A 15,078-nucleotide genomic window follows, 5' to 3' on the forward strand; every position below is an offset into this window, starting at 1 on the left:
TCCTGCCAACCCCTAGCCAACCGTCTGACGGCTCGTTTGCATACAGCCGCTCTATTGGACCATGCAAATAAGGCGGTGGCGCGCTCAACTTGACCCCCGCCCGCGATTTTCAGTAGAAAGGCAGCGGGCCGTCAGTAACTTTCTCTGCCTTTGCCAATGCTGATTGGAAGAAGGTTTCGTGTGTGGAGGGGCGGCGTTTGCTGTGGGAGAGCGGACGGCGGACGGTTCCCCTGCTTCCCGCCTGTCTGCTTCAGCTGTTTTTCTTGCTGGTGCGCATTCCCCCCCCCGCTTTGCTTTGAGGGGGAGGGATTGACGGTAAGCTTCTGTTTGCAGCCAAATGCTCTGCGGATCATCGTTTACAATAAATAATTGTTAGTAAGCAAGTTATAAAAGTCAGAGGGGAAGCTGCTCGTCAGCAGTGAAGTTTAACTCCCTCAGGGGCTGATGCTGCTGTACTGCGTCCCTCATGGTGGGATCCCTGCCCCACTAGACTAAGCGGCTGACAACAGCTGGCTGATTTTGTCTGGACTTGGAAAGCAAGCAGGACCGCAGCTGGATAATGTCTGGATGGAGGAGCGGGAAGTCAAAAAGTCCTGAAAGAAGGCGACGGCAGACGAGCCCTGCTCTATGGCTGTGTCTGCGGAGACACCAGGTGTGAGCGCAACTCTACCTGGATGTTTTTACGTGGTGGCTGAAGACCACCTGAACCACAAACGAGTCAGCGATGTTTTGGTCTACTGTGTCGTGCCAACCCAGCCCTTGCGGTTCGCCTGTGATTCATTCTGCTGTGTGAATCCAGGCTGTTGAGTGAATTCAAGCTCCCTTGTTCAGTTAGCATGTCCAAACACACCCAACTGTTTTTAACTGTTTTAAACTGTTGTTGCAGTTTATTTTGTTTATTCTTACACTTGCTGTTGAGCTCCTGAAGACACCATGGATTGGATAACACACACGCCAAGATTATTAGAGCCAATGACCAAAACAAAAACAACTTTAATATGATCTTAGGTCAGAACAAAAATAGCATTACAAATAATAAGAGTATAATAAAGTTAATAAATTTAATAAAGGCCAACCACAGTACCCTAGGCAATGTAATTAGATATCTACTCCTATGGAGGATACAGTCGTATACCAAGTTTGAGTTGCAAAAAAGCAAAATTTGCAGCAACCAAGTAAATGATTTTCTGGTCCCTGGCAGCTAGTAAAGAAATGGCTTAAACTGTTTTGCCAGCCACTGCTTGTTTACCTTTTTGGCATTACCTAACCCTGAAAATAACTCACATCCTGGAGAGAGGCCAAATGATCTCAGCTTGTTCATAATACTATTCCACCATTGCAGACTACAACTGTCAGATATTAGAAAGAAAAGCAGTGCAGTTGGAGCCAGATGGATCCTCAGCCACGCTAATAAAATAGCTTGCCAGATTGGGCTTTGATTCCAATCAGACCACTTGCTGATCTCGAGGCTGAGTTTGGAACACAACCAGGAGTCATACATCTTAGGCAACCTGATTAGACATTTTCAAGAGGTCCTAAATTTGTATAGCATTTATGCTGCTGATTTTGCAACAAATAATTTAGCAGCCGGGATGAAGTTTCCTCCCTGTCTTAAAACTGCTGCAGCATTCTTGTACCTTGGAGAAGGCATGGTTGGCTTGGGCTGAATTCCTTCTGGAGCCTTTGAAGACAACTCCTTCATATCTCAAGCAACTTGCTCCACGGTCTGTCTATATGCTAGCTGTGAATCTTAAAGCCGTTGAAGAAAAACATTGTTTTAATTTGGGGGGGGGAATCATCTGTTCCTCCTTGCCCTACTGGGCAAGAAGATTAGGGATTCTCTTGAGGCCTGCCTGGGTTCATAACAGAACAGGATGTGTAGCGCTCGCCATGATAAAAAAATAAGTGCAGCCACTTTTATAGATGCAATGGCTGGGTTTACATCATGTGCCAAGTCATGGTTAACCGAATCATGCCAGATCCTACTAACTAGTGGCCTATGGTTTTACCATACACTTAACCACAAAGTAACCACATTTTAGTCTAGCATGTTCAAACTCAACAATATATTTTCATTTAATTGCTTCCTCATTGTATTTCTCTCTCACTCTCTTTCAAGAGGCTAAGTTTAGTGCCTCTGATTCCCCCCTCCAGTTAACAACTACCTCTTTTACTTCAGATATCTTTATTTACATAAAGAAGTCTGATGCAAGTCACCTTTAACTCTGGCAAGTTGAATCCAAGGGCAAGAGCTCTGAAGAGAAGGGGTGGGTCTTTCTCACCCCTTCTGATCATCCCAGGTAATTGGATTCTTGTTTTATGTATGCACATTCCTCATTGATGAAAACAACATCAAGCAATGACTTGTAGGTATAAAAATATGTCATCCATGGCATGGATTGAGCTTTTAGATTACCTCCAATGTAATGCTAGCATGGTATGTGAACCCAGTCGATGCATACTTTCAGTTGTTGGATATTGGTTGTTTTTGTACATGAAGCCAAGTTATAGTTTGTATCACCATGATTTATTGTGTGAGCCGTGGCTTACAAAGAAGAATGGCTAAGTGCACATATCACACCAAACCAGAAGCCTAACCCTAACCCCATTAGCATCCTTGTTTATCTGCTTTTGGTTTGGGATAGTATGCACACCTTGTCATTGCATACATCAATTTTCTTCAACGGGGACTCTGTAAATGTCTTATGCAACTCCAAAAATTCCCAGTCATGAAGGCCATGCTTCTTAGGGATTCTGGAGACTAGTTTCATCACATCTTTAGTACATCACATCTTCCCAGATCAGGGAAAACTGGTGTACAATATTCAAATAATGTCACACACATTCATACAAATAACAACACTGTCAAGGTCTAGACACAGGGCAAGTGGGTCTAATGATTACCTGGCTGGAGGCAGAAAATTCTGATAAGGCTGAAGTACCTTATCCTGCCAAACAAATGTTGATATTTTTGACGCATCTCAGTATCACATACAGAATGAAAAGCAGAATAACTACTCTCTGAAGCAGAACAGAAAGCCAGCGTACTGTAGAAATATCAGGCTGTTTGTTTAGCATAAACTGTGTACTGAATGTGTTATTCAGTTATATGGAAGTTAGTTGGTAAAGATGACTGTTGTGTAGAGTCACAGTGTAGAACAAAGGAAAAAAATTATGACGTCCTATCACTTCTGGATTGGAGAAAGGAAGGAAATGGTCTATTTATGTCAAATAAATGCAGGCTAGAGGCTGGTGTAGATCTGCTGTATGAATGTGCGTCTACAGAATAGCTTATAGCAGAATAGGTAATAGCAAATTAGTTGAGCTTTTTAATCTGTTTTTATTAGCAAAAACAAAATTACAGGTTTTAGGTTTCATAATAAAATGGCATATTCTCTACCAATCCTTGCAAATCTATTGGTTTAGACCAATGTTTCTCAACTTTAGCACCTTTAAGGTGTGTGGACTCAACTCCCAGAATTCCCCAGCCAGCATGCTGGCTGGGGAATTCTGGGAGTTGAAGTCCACACACCTTAAAGTTGCTAAAGTTGAGAAACACTGGTTTAGACCAATGACAGAGAGAACTTTGAATCTGACTGACAATCCAAAACAACAATGAAGAGGCCTCCTACTCAGAGAATAGCCTATAAAGAATATGGTGCTGGGCTTCCTGTTTCTTTATAAGTGGTATTGGTTAGAAAAAAACAATAATTCAGCATGGGCAGAGAAAATGAATTCTGCAGTGTGTTTTTGGGGTCTCTCTCTCTCTCTGATACTACATGCTTGCAGCAGCCCCCATACCATTAGGTACAGCTATCATGTGGAGAGCTAACACATAGGTTGGGAGGTGGGATGGTTTTGTTTTTAGCACTTTCCTCATAGAATTTGGGGAACAAATTCTAAATCAATTGAGGATTAGAAAATTGTGCAAAGCAAGAGATAGCGCCCCCTTTGCTGTGATTGTTTCCCTCATACAAGTGGGGACCCCTACCTTAATACAAAAAGGGGCTTGGAGCTGTCTCCAGTGGTATTTCTGGGTGGGGAGTAAAAAAAAGGTCAAGATGGTGGTTGGGGCAATACAACCCAAGTCCCGCCCCTTTGTAGACATGCACATACAAAAGGGGGGGGGCTTGGATTACACTGCTGTGACTGCCATCTAGACTTTAGTGGATGCTGCTTGCTGCATCCACGGCTAGTTACTTCTCACAACCTGGTTTACATCTCGAACATGGCTCATGTGAGTCCCTTTACGATGGCATATATACCACTGCCCTTTATAAAGTCACAGGGAGGCTGAAGAGTACAACATTTTGGGCATCATTGGTTCTCCACATCTGGTGATTTCTGATGGGAAAGAATGCAAGTTCTCAGTTCCTAAGTACGCAAAAGCAAATCTGCTGATAGGTTCGTTGTTGCCTACCAAGCATTGTTTACCAAACTTTATTAATCAAAACAAAGTTAATGGGAGATAGTTTACTGCTAAGCAAAGCATCAGTCTGAAGCATAAATATATTTCCAACAATATTGCTGGGTCCTACATGGGAGCATTATTAGACGCAGAAATATGGCTGTAGGCCTGTGCTTGCAACAGGCCCATAACATCCTTTCAGTATCCAACATGTGTTCATTGATTCCAAAAGATTGAAGACCCTTCCTGTAAGGTGTTAGGACTTAAAGCAAACCAGTATATTCCCCTCCAGTTCTACTTTTCCTTCCATATCAACATTCAACAGATAAAAAACATTGCCTGTACTCACTTCTTCTTGAGTATTTTGATTTCTTTCTTAGATGTACAAACTGCATTTCTTGAGAATCCCTTGAATATCTTAAAGTCTGTATCTCATTTGAACCAGTCTGTTTTTTCCCCCAAAATTGTATGTATTCAATCATTTAAGTATGTATGTTCCCATATGTAAACTAAACTACATATTCACATCTTTTTAGGCTTATTCAAAAGTATGACTCACTATATTCAGTGGAGCTTTCTCCTAGACAGAGATGGAGATTGAAACCTTATGCAAGTTTACTCAGAAGTACTCTAAATCCTATTCAGTGGAACTTATTTCTAAGTAAATGTGGACAGTTTTGTCTGAATTACTGCAGGAAACTGATGTATCAATTTCATTTATTTTAAAAGTTGTGCTGCTATATATTTATCTACTGGTGAAATATGAGCATCATCCACATTATTCAGCATTTGTGGAAATGTCTTCTAATTAAATCCATTTCTTCCCTTTCTGAACCCCATCTGGCGTCTCAATTGTGTTTTCCCGATTCATAATTGCATTGGCAGAAGCCAAATGTTCTGCTTCTTCTAAGAACCCTGGTAAAAGAGAAGCAAGGAAAGAGGGCATGTGCGAATTTACAACAAGTTTGAGAACTGTAGAATTGTTAATGTTAAAGCTCAGAACTGTTGCAGTGAGGCCAATGTGATTATATTAAAACCTCATTAAAGGTGTGGGCTAAAAAGAATATAGTGACCAAAAAGCACTAACTTTAAAAAAGGAATAGGGTATATGTTCCTAAGAATCAATTAAGAATTATGATGGAATTGTGTATAAACTAGGGATTTTTTCTGAAACGAAGAGGGGAAAAAGATGTTGGAAGATAGGAATAGTTAGTAGATTTAAGCTTTTGTTGTTGTCAGAACTAGTGTACTACTACTGTAACAGTTTTATAACAGATCTGTTGGGTTTTAGGGTTACCATTTCAGGGATTTTTAAACTTTGGGGGGGGGTTATATTTTTTTAACCTGTAGGTGTTTAAGGACAGACTAGAGACCATGTAAACCAACCAACCAACAACCAACCAACCAACCAACCACAAAGTAAGGCTACTTCCATCTTTTAATGGCCCCTCTCTGTTTGTAAATTTAGGAAATATAGTACTTGAATACTTCTGACTATCATTTAATTTTCAGAATTAGAGATAGTGGGTAACAATTCTGCATAATCCATCACAAACTTGAGGATACATGCATTAGCGGGTAGTGATTTCCTAGGGTATTTTTGTACTAGATGTCACTTAAGGAACATTATCAACAATTTAAAATAACCTTTTCAGATTTAAGATCCCAGTGATAACAACATATATTTTGTCCAATATTTTCAATGCATGCTTATAATGACCAGAATTTTAATTTGCTTGAACCAGCATCTAAACCAAGAGTGGGCAAATTTTGATGGCAGGAACGGCACCTAACCTTTTTTTGAGTGGTGAGTGATGTAAAATAGGTCTTAGATTTTCTAGCAGAGGCTGGTTTGGGAGAGAATCATGGGGCTTGCTTTAGTTTCTGAATTATGTTAAAGCCTATTTTAAAGCTTACACTATACATTTTTATTGTTTCCCAGCTCCAACATGGCCCCAAACATCATCCATTTTTTAGCAACTTGGACCACAGACTACACAGAAGAGGTCTAAGGGTTGCACGTGGCCCTAGGGTTTCAGATGGCCCACCCCTGCTCTTTCTAACCATTGCCTTTTGTGGATATGTTCCCAGAAAAGTTGATGTTAAATACTTTTCCAGAGGGCAATATCCCCCAAAAGGAATTTGCTTCTAATAGTTGACAACCATAATTTTCAATACTTCAAATAATGCTATCTATAAGTGGATCCACTTATACATGAGTAGCTGGAATCTTTTCTCTCACAAGTACTGTATTTATCTGAAGGGACTACAACCCCCAGTTTCAAACAATATCACCTCCAGAAGAGAAATTAGACAAAATAAACTCATTTGTTTCCATTACTGTATTTTCAGTTAAGATTAGGACACTTTGTGCTCCTCCTAAATTAGTGCTATACCCCTGTCATGCACTGTGTCTCCAACAACTCTGATTTATGTTCAGCTTGGGTGCAGTCTTCAAACATTACTGTAAATCCAGGTTTCCACTTGAAATGCTGGAGCTCCATAGGGTTTGGGGAAAGGTGTTTTTCCACTGGTGGGAACCCTCCCACTCGAGAGATTCTGTCATGGTGGCATTATGCCAAGATCCTAACATTGTACCATTCGCTGTTCCTTTAAATTGTGAGCAGAAGATTGGTGCCATGGCAGTTTACCCTGTTGTAGGAACTACAATGTCTTTGTATAACTTGCCAAGCTTGTTGTTTGATATGGTTCATCAGCTGGAGGAGAAGTCCACATAGCGCATAGAGGGTTCTCCCTTTTTTGAGGACAGCAGCAGTGAAGATGCTTACCGGCTGATCTCCAAATTGCTATAGTCTACTGCTTTGTGTCTAGGTGCACACCACTGGATCTACAAGAAGGAAACAACCTGCTGGTGTAAAAACGTCTTCTACTGAGAGTTACAGGCAACAGATTCATTTCTAGGAGAAAGATCTGCAGCTGCTACACAGTGCAACTCAAAAAAAAGTTACCAGCAGATTTCCTATATCTGAATGATTTCTGTATGATTCTTTGCATATGTCAAAGGGTTTCAAGTATTTGGGGTGCTTCCAGAGAAAAGGATTTCAGCATTACCCATCAGAAGATATTGTGCAGCAATTCAATCTTTCTTCTTTTAGTGGTGAGAAAAAAGACAGAAAATGATGAGAAAACATAAGAAGATAACAGAGGAAAGATTTCATTTGCTTCTCTCTCTTCTGCTCCTCACGTATAATCAGCGAGATGCTCACCCTGACTCACTTCGAAGCTTCCTTTATTGAAGCAAGGATAAATGCAAAAGTTACAAAAAGAAATAAAATGATGAAGAGGCAGATCTCTTTGCTGAATTTCTCCAACTTTGGGTATGGGTATGGCATCCTGGCCAACTGATCCCAAATTCCTATAATTTATGCTTTGATAGCTCTACCAGAACTGGGTTGCAAAACTCCAGATGATTACCAGATAGAGAAAAAAGAATCTTCTGAACCTCTCTGGCATCATCTAATGATTGACCAGATTGTTTTTGCAGCCCAAACTCATTAGCTTTACTTTTGAGAATGGCTCAGATGATCATTAGCACCACCCCTTTTTTTTTTTTTTTTACACAGACACATCCTGAATTTCTAGTGTATATTCTCGTAAACTGATGTAAAGGCTCAGGCAAAAGATATGATGAGAAACTTTGTACTTCTGTTGAAACAGGAAGGGAGAAATCTTAGAGCTGTTGATGTCACCAAGGCCGTCTTGAGAAGCAAGGTCCGTTTTTGTGCATTGAAAAATGTCTGCTTGAGCAATGAACAGAGCGTTATTAGCCACTTGCTGATTTTGCTTATCACATTACTTTAATGAGGGGGAAAAGTAGATTACATTTCAGTTCAGTTTTTAGATATCTAAGAGTTTAATCTGAAAAGTGTGAGAGGGCATATTTTGGTTAAATTCACACATTGTACTCTGTTGTACTGTTGTTTGGTTTGGAGTGTCGTGTGATCCAAACATTGTGGGTTGTAGACCAGCATTTGTGCCCTACTGGAGGGATGGGCAACGAACAGCCCAAATGCCATATCGGGCCCTTTCATTTTCTGGGCCCTCATAGTCCTCCCTGAGTTTGAATGGTAAAAACTAATCTGCACAGTTTCTGCTAGGTGTAGATGGGGAACAGATTAAAACTACAGTGGAAGCTTTAAAATAATCATATCAGAGTTTTAAATACACACACACACACACACACTCCCAAATTCCTCACATAAAACCACTTTCACCTAAATCTGTGATGTGGCCCCATTCAGTTGGGGTCTGCCTCCTCCAAACGTTAAATGCAGCCCTTGGCCAGCAAAAGGTTGCCGACCTTAACTTTAGCACAATGTGTAAACTCAGCCAGTTGTGGTTTATTAAGTAAATCATGGCTTGGTAGAATGTCTGAACCCAGTCCCTCAATTTTATATGCAGCTTTCTTACGAGGAAGAAGTTTGTGACCTTCGTGGGTTTTTTTTACCACTTATATGTTCATCAGCTGAAATAAGTGTGAACATGCGACAACTAAACTAAACAAACAAAAAAATCATTTACGAACAGCCCTTATCTACATACAGATTTAGCTCTGGATATTTGACTGGTTACTCAACTGACATTCCAGGTGGATAGCTTATGGTACACATTTCATTGAGATACAAAGTTCTCCATAAACTCCACTATATGAGTCAGCATTTTCTCTATCAGTAAACGGCCAAGAAAGAAAGAATATTAACAGCAGATTTTTCTCCTGCAGGGTGAGGTAACTTATTTCTGTCTCAGCAAAATAAAGGACAGAAATACAGGCTGCCAGTTCAGTCAAATAAATGTGCTGTATTGCTACTTTATTTTTACAGAAATGCTGTGAAATAGTTTCCTTCGTTTAAATATACAATTATCATCTTAAAAAAAAAAAGACTTTTTTTTTTAAGTTGCAAAAATGGGTAGTTGAGAGACAGGTACACGATGACCCCAGAAAACAATGGCAAGGCATCGCGTGTGATGAATTCCTGTTTGATTTGCATTCAGGTCTGCAGGAGAAAAGCAGAGACAGGGATATTCTGTTGAACCTTCCTGAATTTTCACCTGCTTTTGATACTACAGGACCAACCATGATAATCTCCTGGATAGTCTCTGAATGGGGGTTTGCAGGCCCAGTGCAAAGGCCGGTTCCATTCCTATTTGCAGGAAGTTTCCAAAGCACAGCATTTGAGGACTCAGCTTCTGCATCCTGACAGCCACAAAACATGGTTTTGGCTCCACTGCAGTTTGTTTGCTTACTTGTGCACAGGGCATATAAGCCGCTCCAGTTAGAACTGACTCTGAGCAGCATACAGTTCCCCCTCCATAGATTGAGATAAAAACAAAACAAAAGACATTATACCAGTGTTTCTCAACCCTGACGGCTTCAAGATGTGTGGACTTCAACTCCCAGAATTCTCCAGCCAGCCATGCTGGCTGGGGAATTCTGGGAGTTGAAGTCCACACATCTTAAAGCCATCAGGGTTGAGAAACACTGCATTAGATTAACCATTCAACATAACCAATGAAATCATTTGTATAAGATCGAGGAATAAGACAGAATTGGCAAAATACACCACCTTCCCCGAGACCTTTTCAGAGGGTCTGCGAAGTCAAATAAGTAAATATTTTAACTTTTCTCAGTTCTAATTTCTAATACAGTATATACTGATAAGATATAACCCACATAAAGCATAGCTCTTTGGGGTTCTCAATCATTTTTAAGAATGCAAAGGGTTCCCAAGACCAAGATGTTTGAGAACTGCTGGTCTAGAGGAATGGTGTCCATAGCATTGGGATAGCAATAGGGAAGACATGTTTCTGCACCCCCAGGAGTTGGCAGCAAGGGGCACGGACAGCCTCCTCTACTTAGTCTTTTTGGGCAGGAAGAGGTCATTGAGAGAAAAGTGGTCCCACAGAGATCCAGGCCCTGAACCATGAAAATTATAATTGTACCTGGAAATCAACTGGTAGTATAATACAGTTTCCATCTACTGAAGCCACTAGGGATCAAGATTATCAGGGTCATGGGTGTTTGTCTTGGATAATACATTCATTTTTATTGTCACTAGAAGTCCTAGCCAGGAAAGTTTTAAGCTTTTCCACCTTTCAAGGTCTTGTTTTCTTTTTTTCCATAACTTATTGCAGTTGCTTTGAAATACGCCTATTGCAATCCATCAAGTAAAGTCCGAAATATTTCACTGGGTTTTTTGTTATCTCATAGCCAGTCCTTATGTTCACAATTTTTTCTTCCTCAGAAATTAAATGGCTTGCTATTATCTTTGTTTTCTCTTCACTGATTTTGTATTCGGAAAAGAAACCAAATTCTTCAGTTACTTGCATCAATGACCATTTCAACAACCAAGTTCTAATGATGATAATTCATCATGCTAGCCCTTCAAAATGAGCAATAGCAAAGTAGTTAATAATCAAGACATGCCAACACACTTATCACTAATTTAATAAACTGCATTTGGAAGCCCAAATGGCTTAGAACTGACTATTTCCTCTGTTCTCCCACTTCCTTAGCCAGTCATGGTGTTCCCCTTCATGTCCTACCTCTGCACATCCTAATTCACCTCTGGAATTGGCCAGCCCTCTGGACTCCCAGCCTGGATCTTGCCTAGCAGAGAACTGGATCAGCCTTGTTTCTGAGCCACAGCTGTGCACACTCCACTGGGGGCCATGGTTGTAAAGGTGGTGGCCAGAGAGGGGCACAAAGCAGGGAGAATGCAAATATGAGGAGCTTGGGTCTGCTGCTGCTGCTGCTACTATGAGGTATCTACTCAGCCTCACCCTGCTGGACCTCAGTGTCTACCTCAGAGGAAACAGAATAATTAAACACCAATTCACACAAACTGGATTAAACCACCCCTGATCAGGGTGACACCCTTGTGCTTGTTATGAAAGGTGCAGCTTGTACAGAATGTGGCAGCCAGGTGACTGAATGGGACACCTGACCATGCATGGTTGATAGTCAGCTACCAAGCCTTGTCAAGCATATAATGCCCAAAGCAACTTGGGACCAGGATATAACACATAACATTACAGACCTGGAGAGTCATTAAAATAATCAGAGGCTGTCCTGCTGCATGTGCTGTGACTACAAAATGTCATCTTGCAGTCACTCAAAATGAGCTTTCTCTGTGGGGCTGGCAGGTCTCTGGAATGCTTTGCTTTGAAACCTAGGAAGTCTCTGCTCTCCAGTCCTTTTGGTCCCCATTGAAAACTTACTTCTTCACCCAGGCCTGTCCTAGTGCAAATACAGATAGTTTTCATTTAGCAACTGCATCATTTAGTGACCATTTGTAGTTATAACAGTGATGAAAAAAATAACTTTACAGCCAATCCTCACGTTTACGACCTTCACAGGTCTGTAAAGTAAAGGAAAGCTGAAGTAAGATTGTAAGCACAGTCATGGTTTCACTTAGCGACCACATTGCTTAACAACCAAGTTGCGGTCACAATTGTGGTTGCTAAATGAGAACTACCTGTATTATGGATTAAAGTTCCACCCTTATATTTCTTTAATGCATTGGTGGTATGTTAATATTAACCATTTGCAATTTATTGGTTGCTATTGAATCATTTTTATTGGGTCTTTACACACCACTTCAAGATGACAACATGGGAAACTGTGTGTGTCTGTGTCTGTGCGTGTATACACACACACACACACAAACATCAAATAGAACAAACATGCCTTGAGTGCTAGCTTTTTTCTTTTTTCTCCACTGGATTTGTAGTCATCTTGCCTATGACTTGAATTCTTAGGAACTCAGAAACTAGCCCATTATTATGCAGACTTTCAGCTGGCTTAATAGGTATTGCCTTCCTAAGGATTTGGGATTTTCTTGTGGTTAACACAGCTGCTTTTGCTTTTAAAATGTTTTTACTATTTGCTATAATTAGTGGCTGACAGCTTTAGATTAGTCAACGGGAGGCTCGTGCACATGATCTCAACATGCTCATGATACACATACCTACATAACAACTTCCTGCTCCAAGAAGGCCCTCTCATGGAAAACACTTTTTTCGGGGGTGGGAGGTGGCTCTGGTGCCTGTCAAGCCATGTGGTTTGTGCTGGTAGGTCAGAGACCAGAAGCAGAAGCTAGAGAACTGATGACTATGGAAGCTGCAGGGTAGGGTGGAATTGGCACAGTCCTAAGGAGTCTCTCTCTCTTTGGCTTAAAGCCAGATCAGTTGCAAGAATTTGATACGCAGTGCTTCAAGAATTGGCGAAAAGGTTGCCATTTGCCAACCCCTCAGTACATGAAAGGGTATATAGGGCTTGCTTTAGCTAGAATAAAGAGGGGACAGGCAGTCCTGAATGGAAGGAATGGCTAATATTGATCAGAGCTGATTGCACGAAATGTCAGCAAACAGATAAGCAGCAAGACCTGAACTGGGCTCCAGGTTTTCTAAGGTGATGGGGAAGAGAGCTGCCTGTATACTGGCAGTGAAGGGAGGAAGTCAGAGAAACAAAGGCATAAAAATACATGGATAAAATGCCATTCAGCCAAAGAGGGGTTCAGAAAAAGGAATCCAGAGTTAAATTCAACCCCATTGTCTACACAAGTTGTTTCCTGCATATTTCCCGGATATTTATGATCCGAGCTTGTCTCATCGGATTCCAGGGATTCCATATGCTCACCGTCTGTTGCTTGTTATTGCTTCAGTTTCAGAAATGTAATGCCGTGGCGCCACCCCTGTCTGGTTAACAGGAGGATCTGAAAGCTGTCGTCATCTGTGTATGTCCCTGGCACTGAGCCCCAGATAGGATTGCACCTTACGAGAGAAAAGTTGCAATGACATTTCCCTCAACCCACAGTCAGTCTCTTGCTTTCTCATCCTTGTAAAAGCGGGATGTGGGACAATATTGGATTATGGCTTATCTATAATCCACAACATATATCAAACTAACCCACATTCCAGGTGGGTTCCCTCGCCCCCGCCTGCCACTGCCATTTTTATTCTGCTGTTTTCCCAAGAAACTCAGGGCAGCATACAAGAGTTTTCAAAGTTGTGTAAATTAACATGTTTTGGGTATGTGGTGCAGTCATTCTTATGTTTGAACTGATTCCTGCAATGTGATATTCAGGATTTCAAGATTTCCTGGGCCTTGGTAAAGAAAACTTGTCAAACTTGCACTGAAAAGCTTTTAACTTTTATAAGTAGGAGTTCATTACCACTTTCTTTCATTATACAACCAGGTGTGCCAACAAAAATGGAGTCATAAGAGAAATGCAATGGGTTTTTAGCCTGCTCGCAGAAATGCTGGGTTTGGCAAAAGCGGACATTAATTGAGGGACAGTTTTTTCTAAGAAACAGACCAAGGATGCTTGAGCAACACTCTCTAGTCGCAGAAATATGACTGAGGGTTTGGGGAAAAACAAAAACCAGAATACCAGCTGGAGGAAGAGCAGGAAAGTGTCCTGCTTGGGGAGAATGAATGGAACCCAGAATAGAAACTCTCCTGTTAGTTGATACACTGCAACATTTTGTTGCAGTTCTCACTTTCTTTAGTCTATGGCTAAGCTACACTTCACTTTAACTACAGTTTTTCAAATAGCCACAATGGCTGGATTCACACATAACATTAACCTGTAAAGTATGATTACAAAACAGAACAGCTGCATTCACACATGTTAAACTATAACCGAATAAAGCTCGTCTTGGAATGTGGAGTCAATCTAACAGAAGTCACATTTTAAAAGCAAAATTTTGGTGTCCACAGCGATGGGGTAGGTGTTGAAACATGCATCATGACATCACAATATAAACTCTGCCCCTTACAGATCTGAACATTGCAAGGTGGGTATGAAAGGTGAGACTTCTGTTGTAATGCCCCAGTGCACATTTCATCATGTCGGGATCATTGTGGCTTATTGTGGATGCCTTTGTGTTTACGTGCACTGAATCAGACTCAACATTTAAAAACTCTTGATGAGGCAATTGCATTTAAATTCCAGGCAAACCCCACCATTCCCCCCTGTGAAATAGCTGCCTGAGACAGCAGAGCTGTTATTATAAAAGGGCAGTGGATTGATAGCTATTTAATTGATTACTTTTAATGTACTCTGCCTGCCAGGGATGGGGAGAGGTACTTGTGAACTTTTAGTCTTGTGTACCAAATGATTTGGTTGCCTTGCAGTGCTCTGTGCACCTTGACATGACCACTTACTTCTCTGCCTTAGACCTAGCCGTCTTCCACTTGACTAAGGGATCATCCCAAATGGCTGAGTTTGTTCAGCCATTCTAAACCTTCCACCTGTCATTTCAAAAGCAGAATGATGTTTTATACGGAAGGACATTTAACACACTGCTTACTAGCTAACTCTTGCATTCTACACTTTCTAAAGTGGGAATAGTGTATGACTAACATACATTCATATCCTGCAACCGCAAAGGCTATTTTTTAAAATATAGATCAGAACTTGAAAAGTTATCTAATGGCATTATAAGCTGTATAATGGCAAAGTCTCAGATGTTTTTTTTCAAAAATTCTTTCTAATCTAAAACTCTTTAAACAGGAAGTATGATGATGTAATGGAAGCAGTTTTGTGATGTGTTATAATTACTACCAATACTAGAAATAAAGACTTCATCTGATTTCCATATTACAGATATCAGTAGACTTTGAAACTCCTGGAATTACTGCTTTC

At 40.8% G+C, this 15,078-nt stretch overlaps 1 long non-coding RNA gene across 1 annotated transcript; it reads left to right on the forward strand.

The window, feature by feature from the left end:
• The first annotated feature begins 77 nt into the window (after positions 1–77).
• On the forward strand, positions 78–7,954 carry LOC112541576 (uncharacterized). Its single transcript, XR_003085576.2, has 3 exons — positions 78–315; positions 2,180–2,300; positions 7,241–7,954. It is a non-coding gene; the product is annotated as an uncharacterized LOC112541576 (long non-coding RNA).
• The last annotated feature ends 7,124 nt before the right edge of the window (positions 7,955–15,078 follow it).

Source organism: Python bivittatus, unplaced genomic scaffold, assembly GCF_059951505.1.
Source record: "Python bivittatus isolate LINGU-HERP-01145 unplaced genomic scaffold, Pbiv_v1 ctg000700_np1212, whole genome shotgun sequence".
Taxonomy (NCBI): Eukaryota; Metazoa; Chordata; class Lepidosauria; order Squamata; family Pythonidae; genus Python; species Python bivittatus.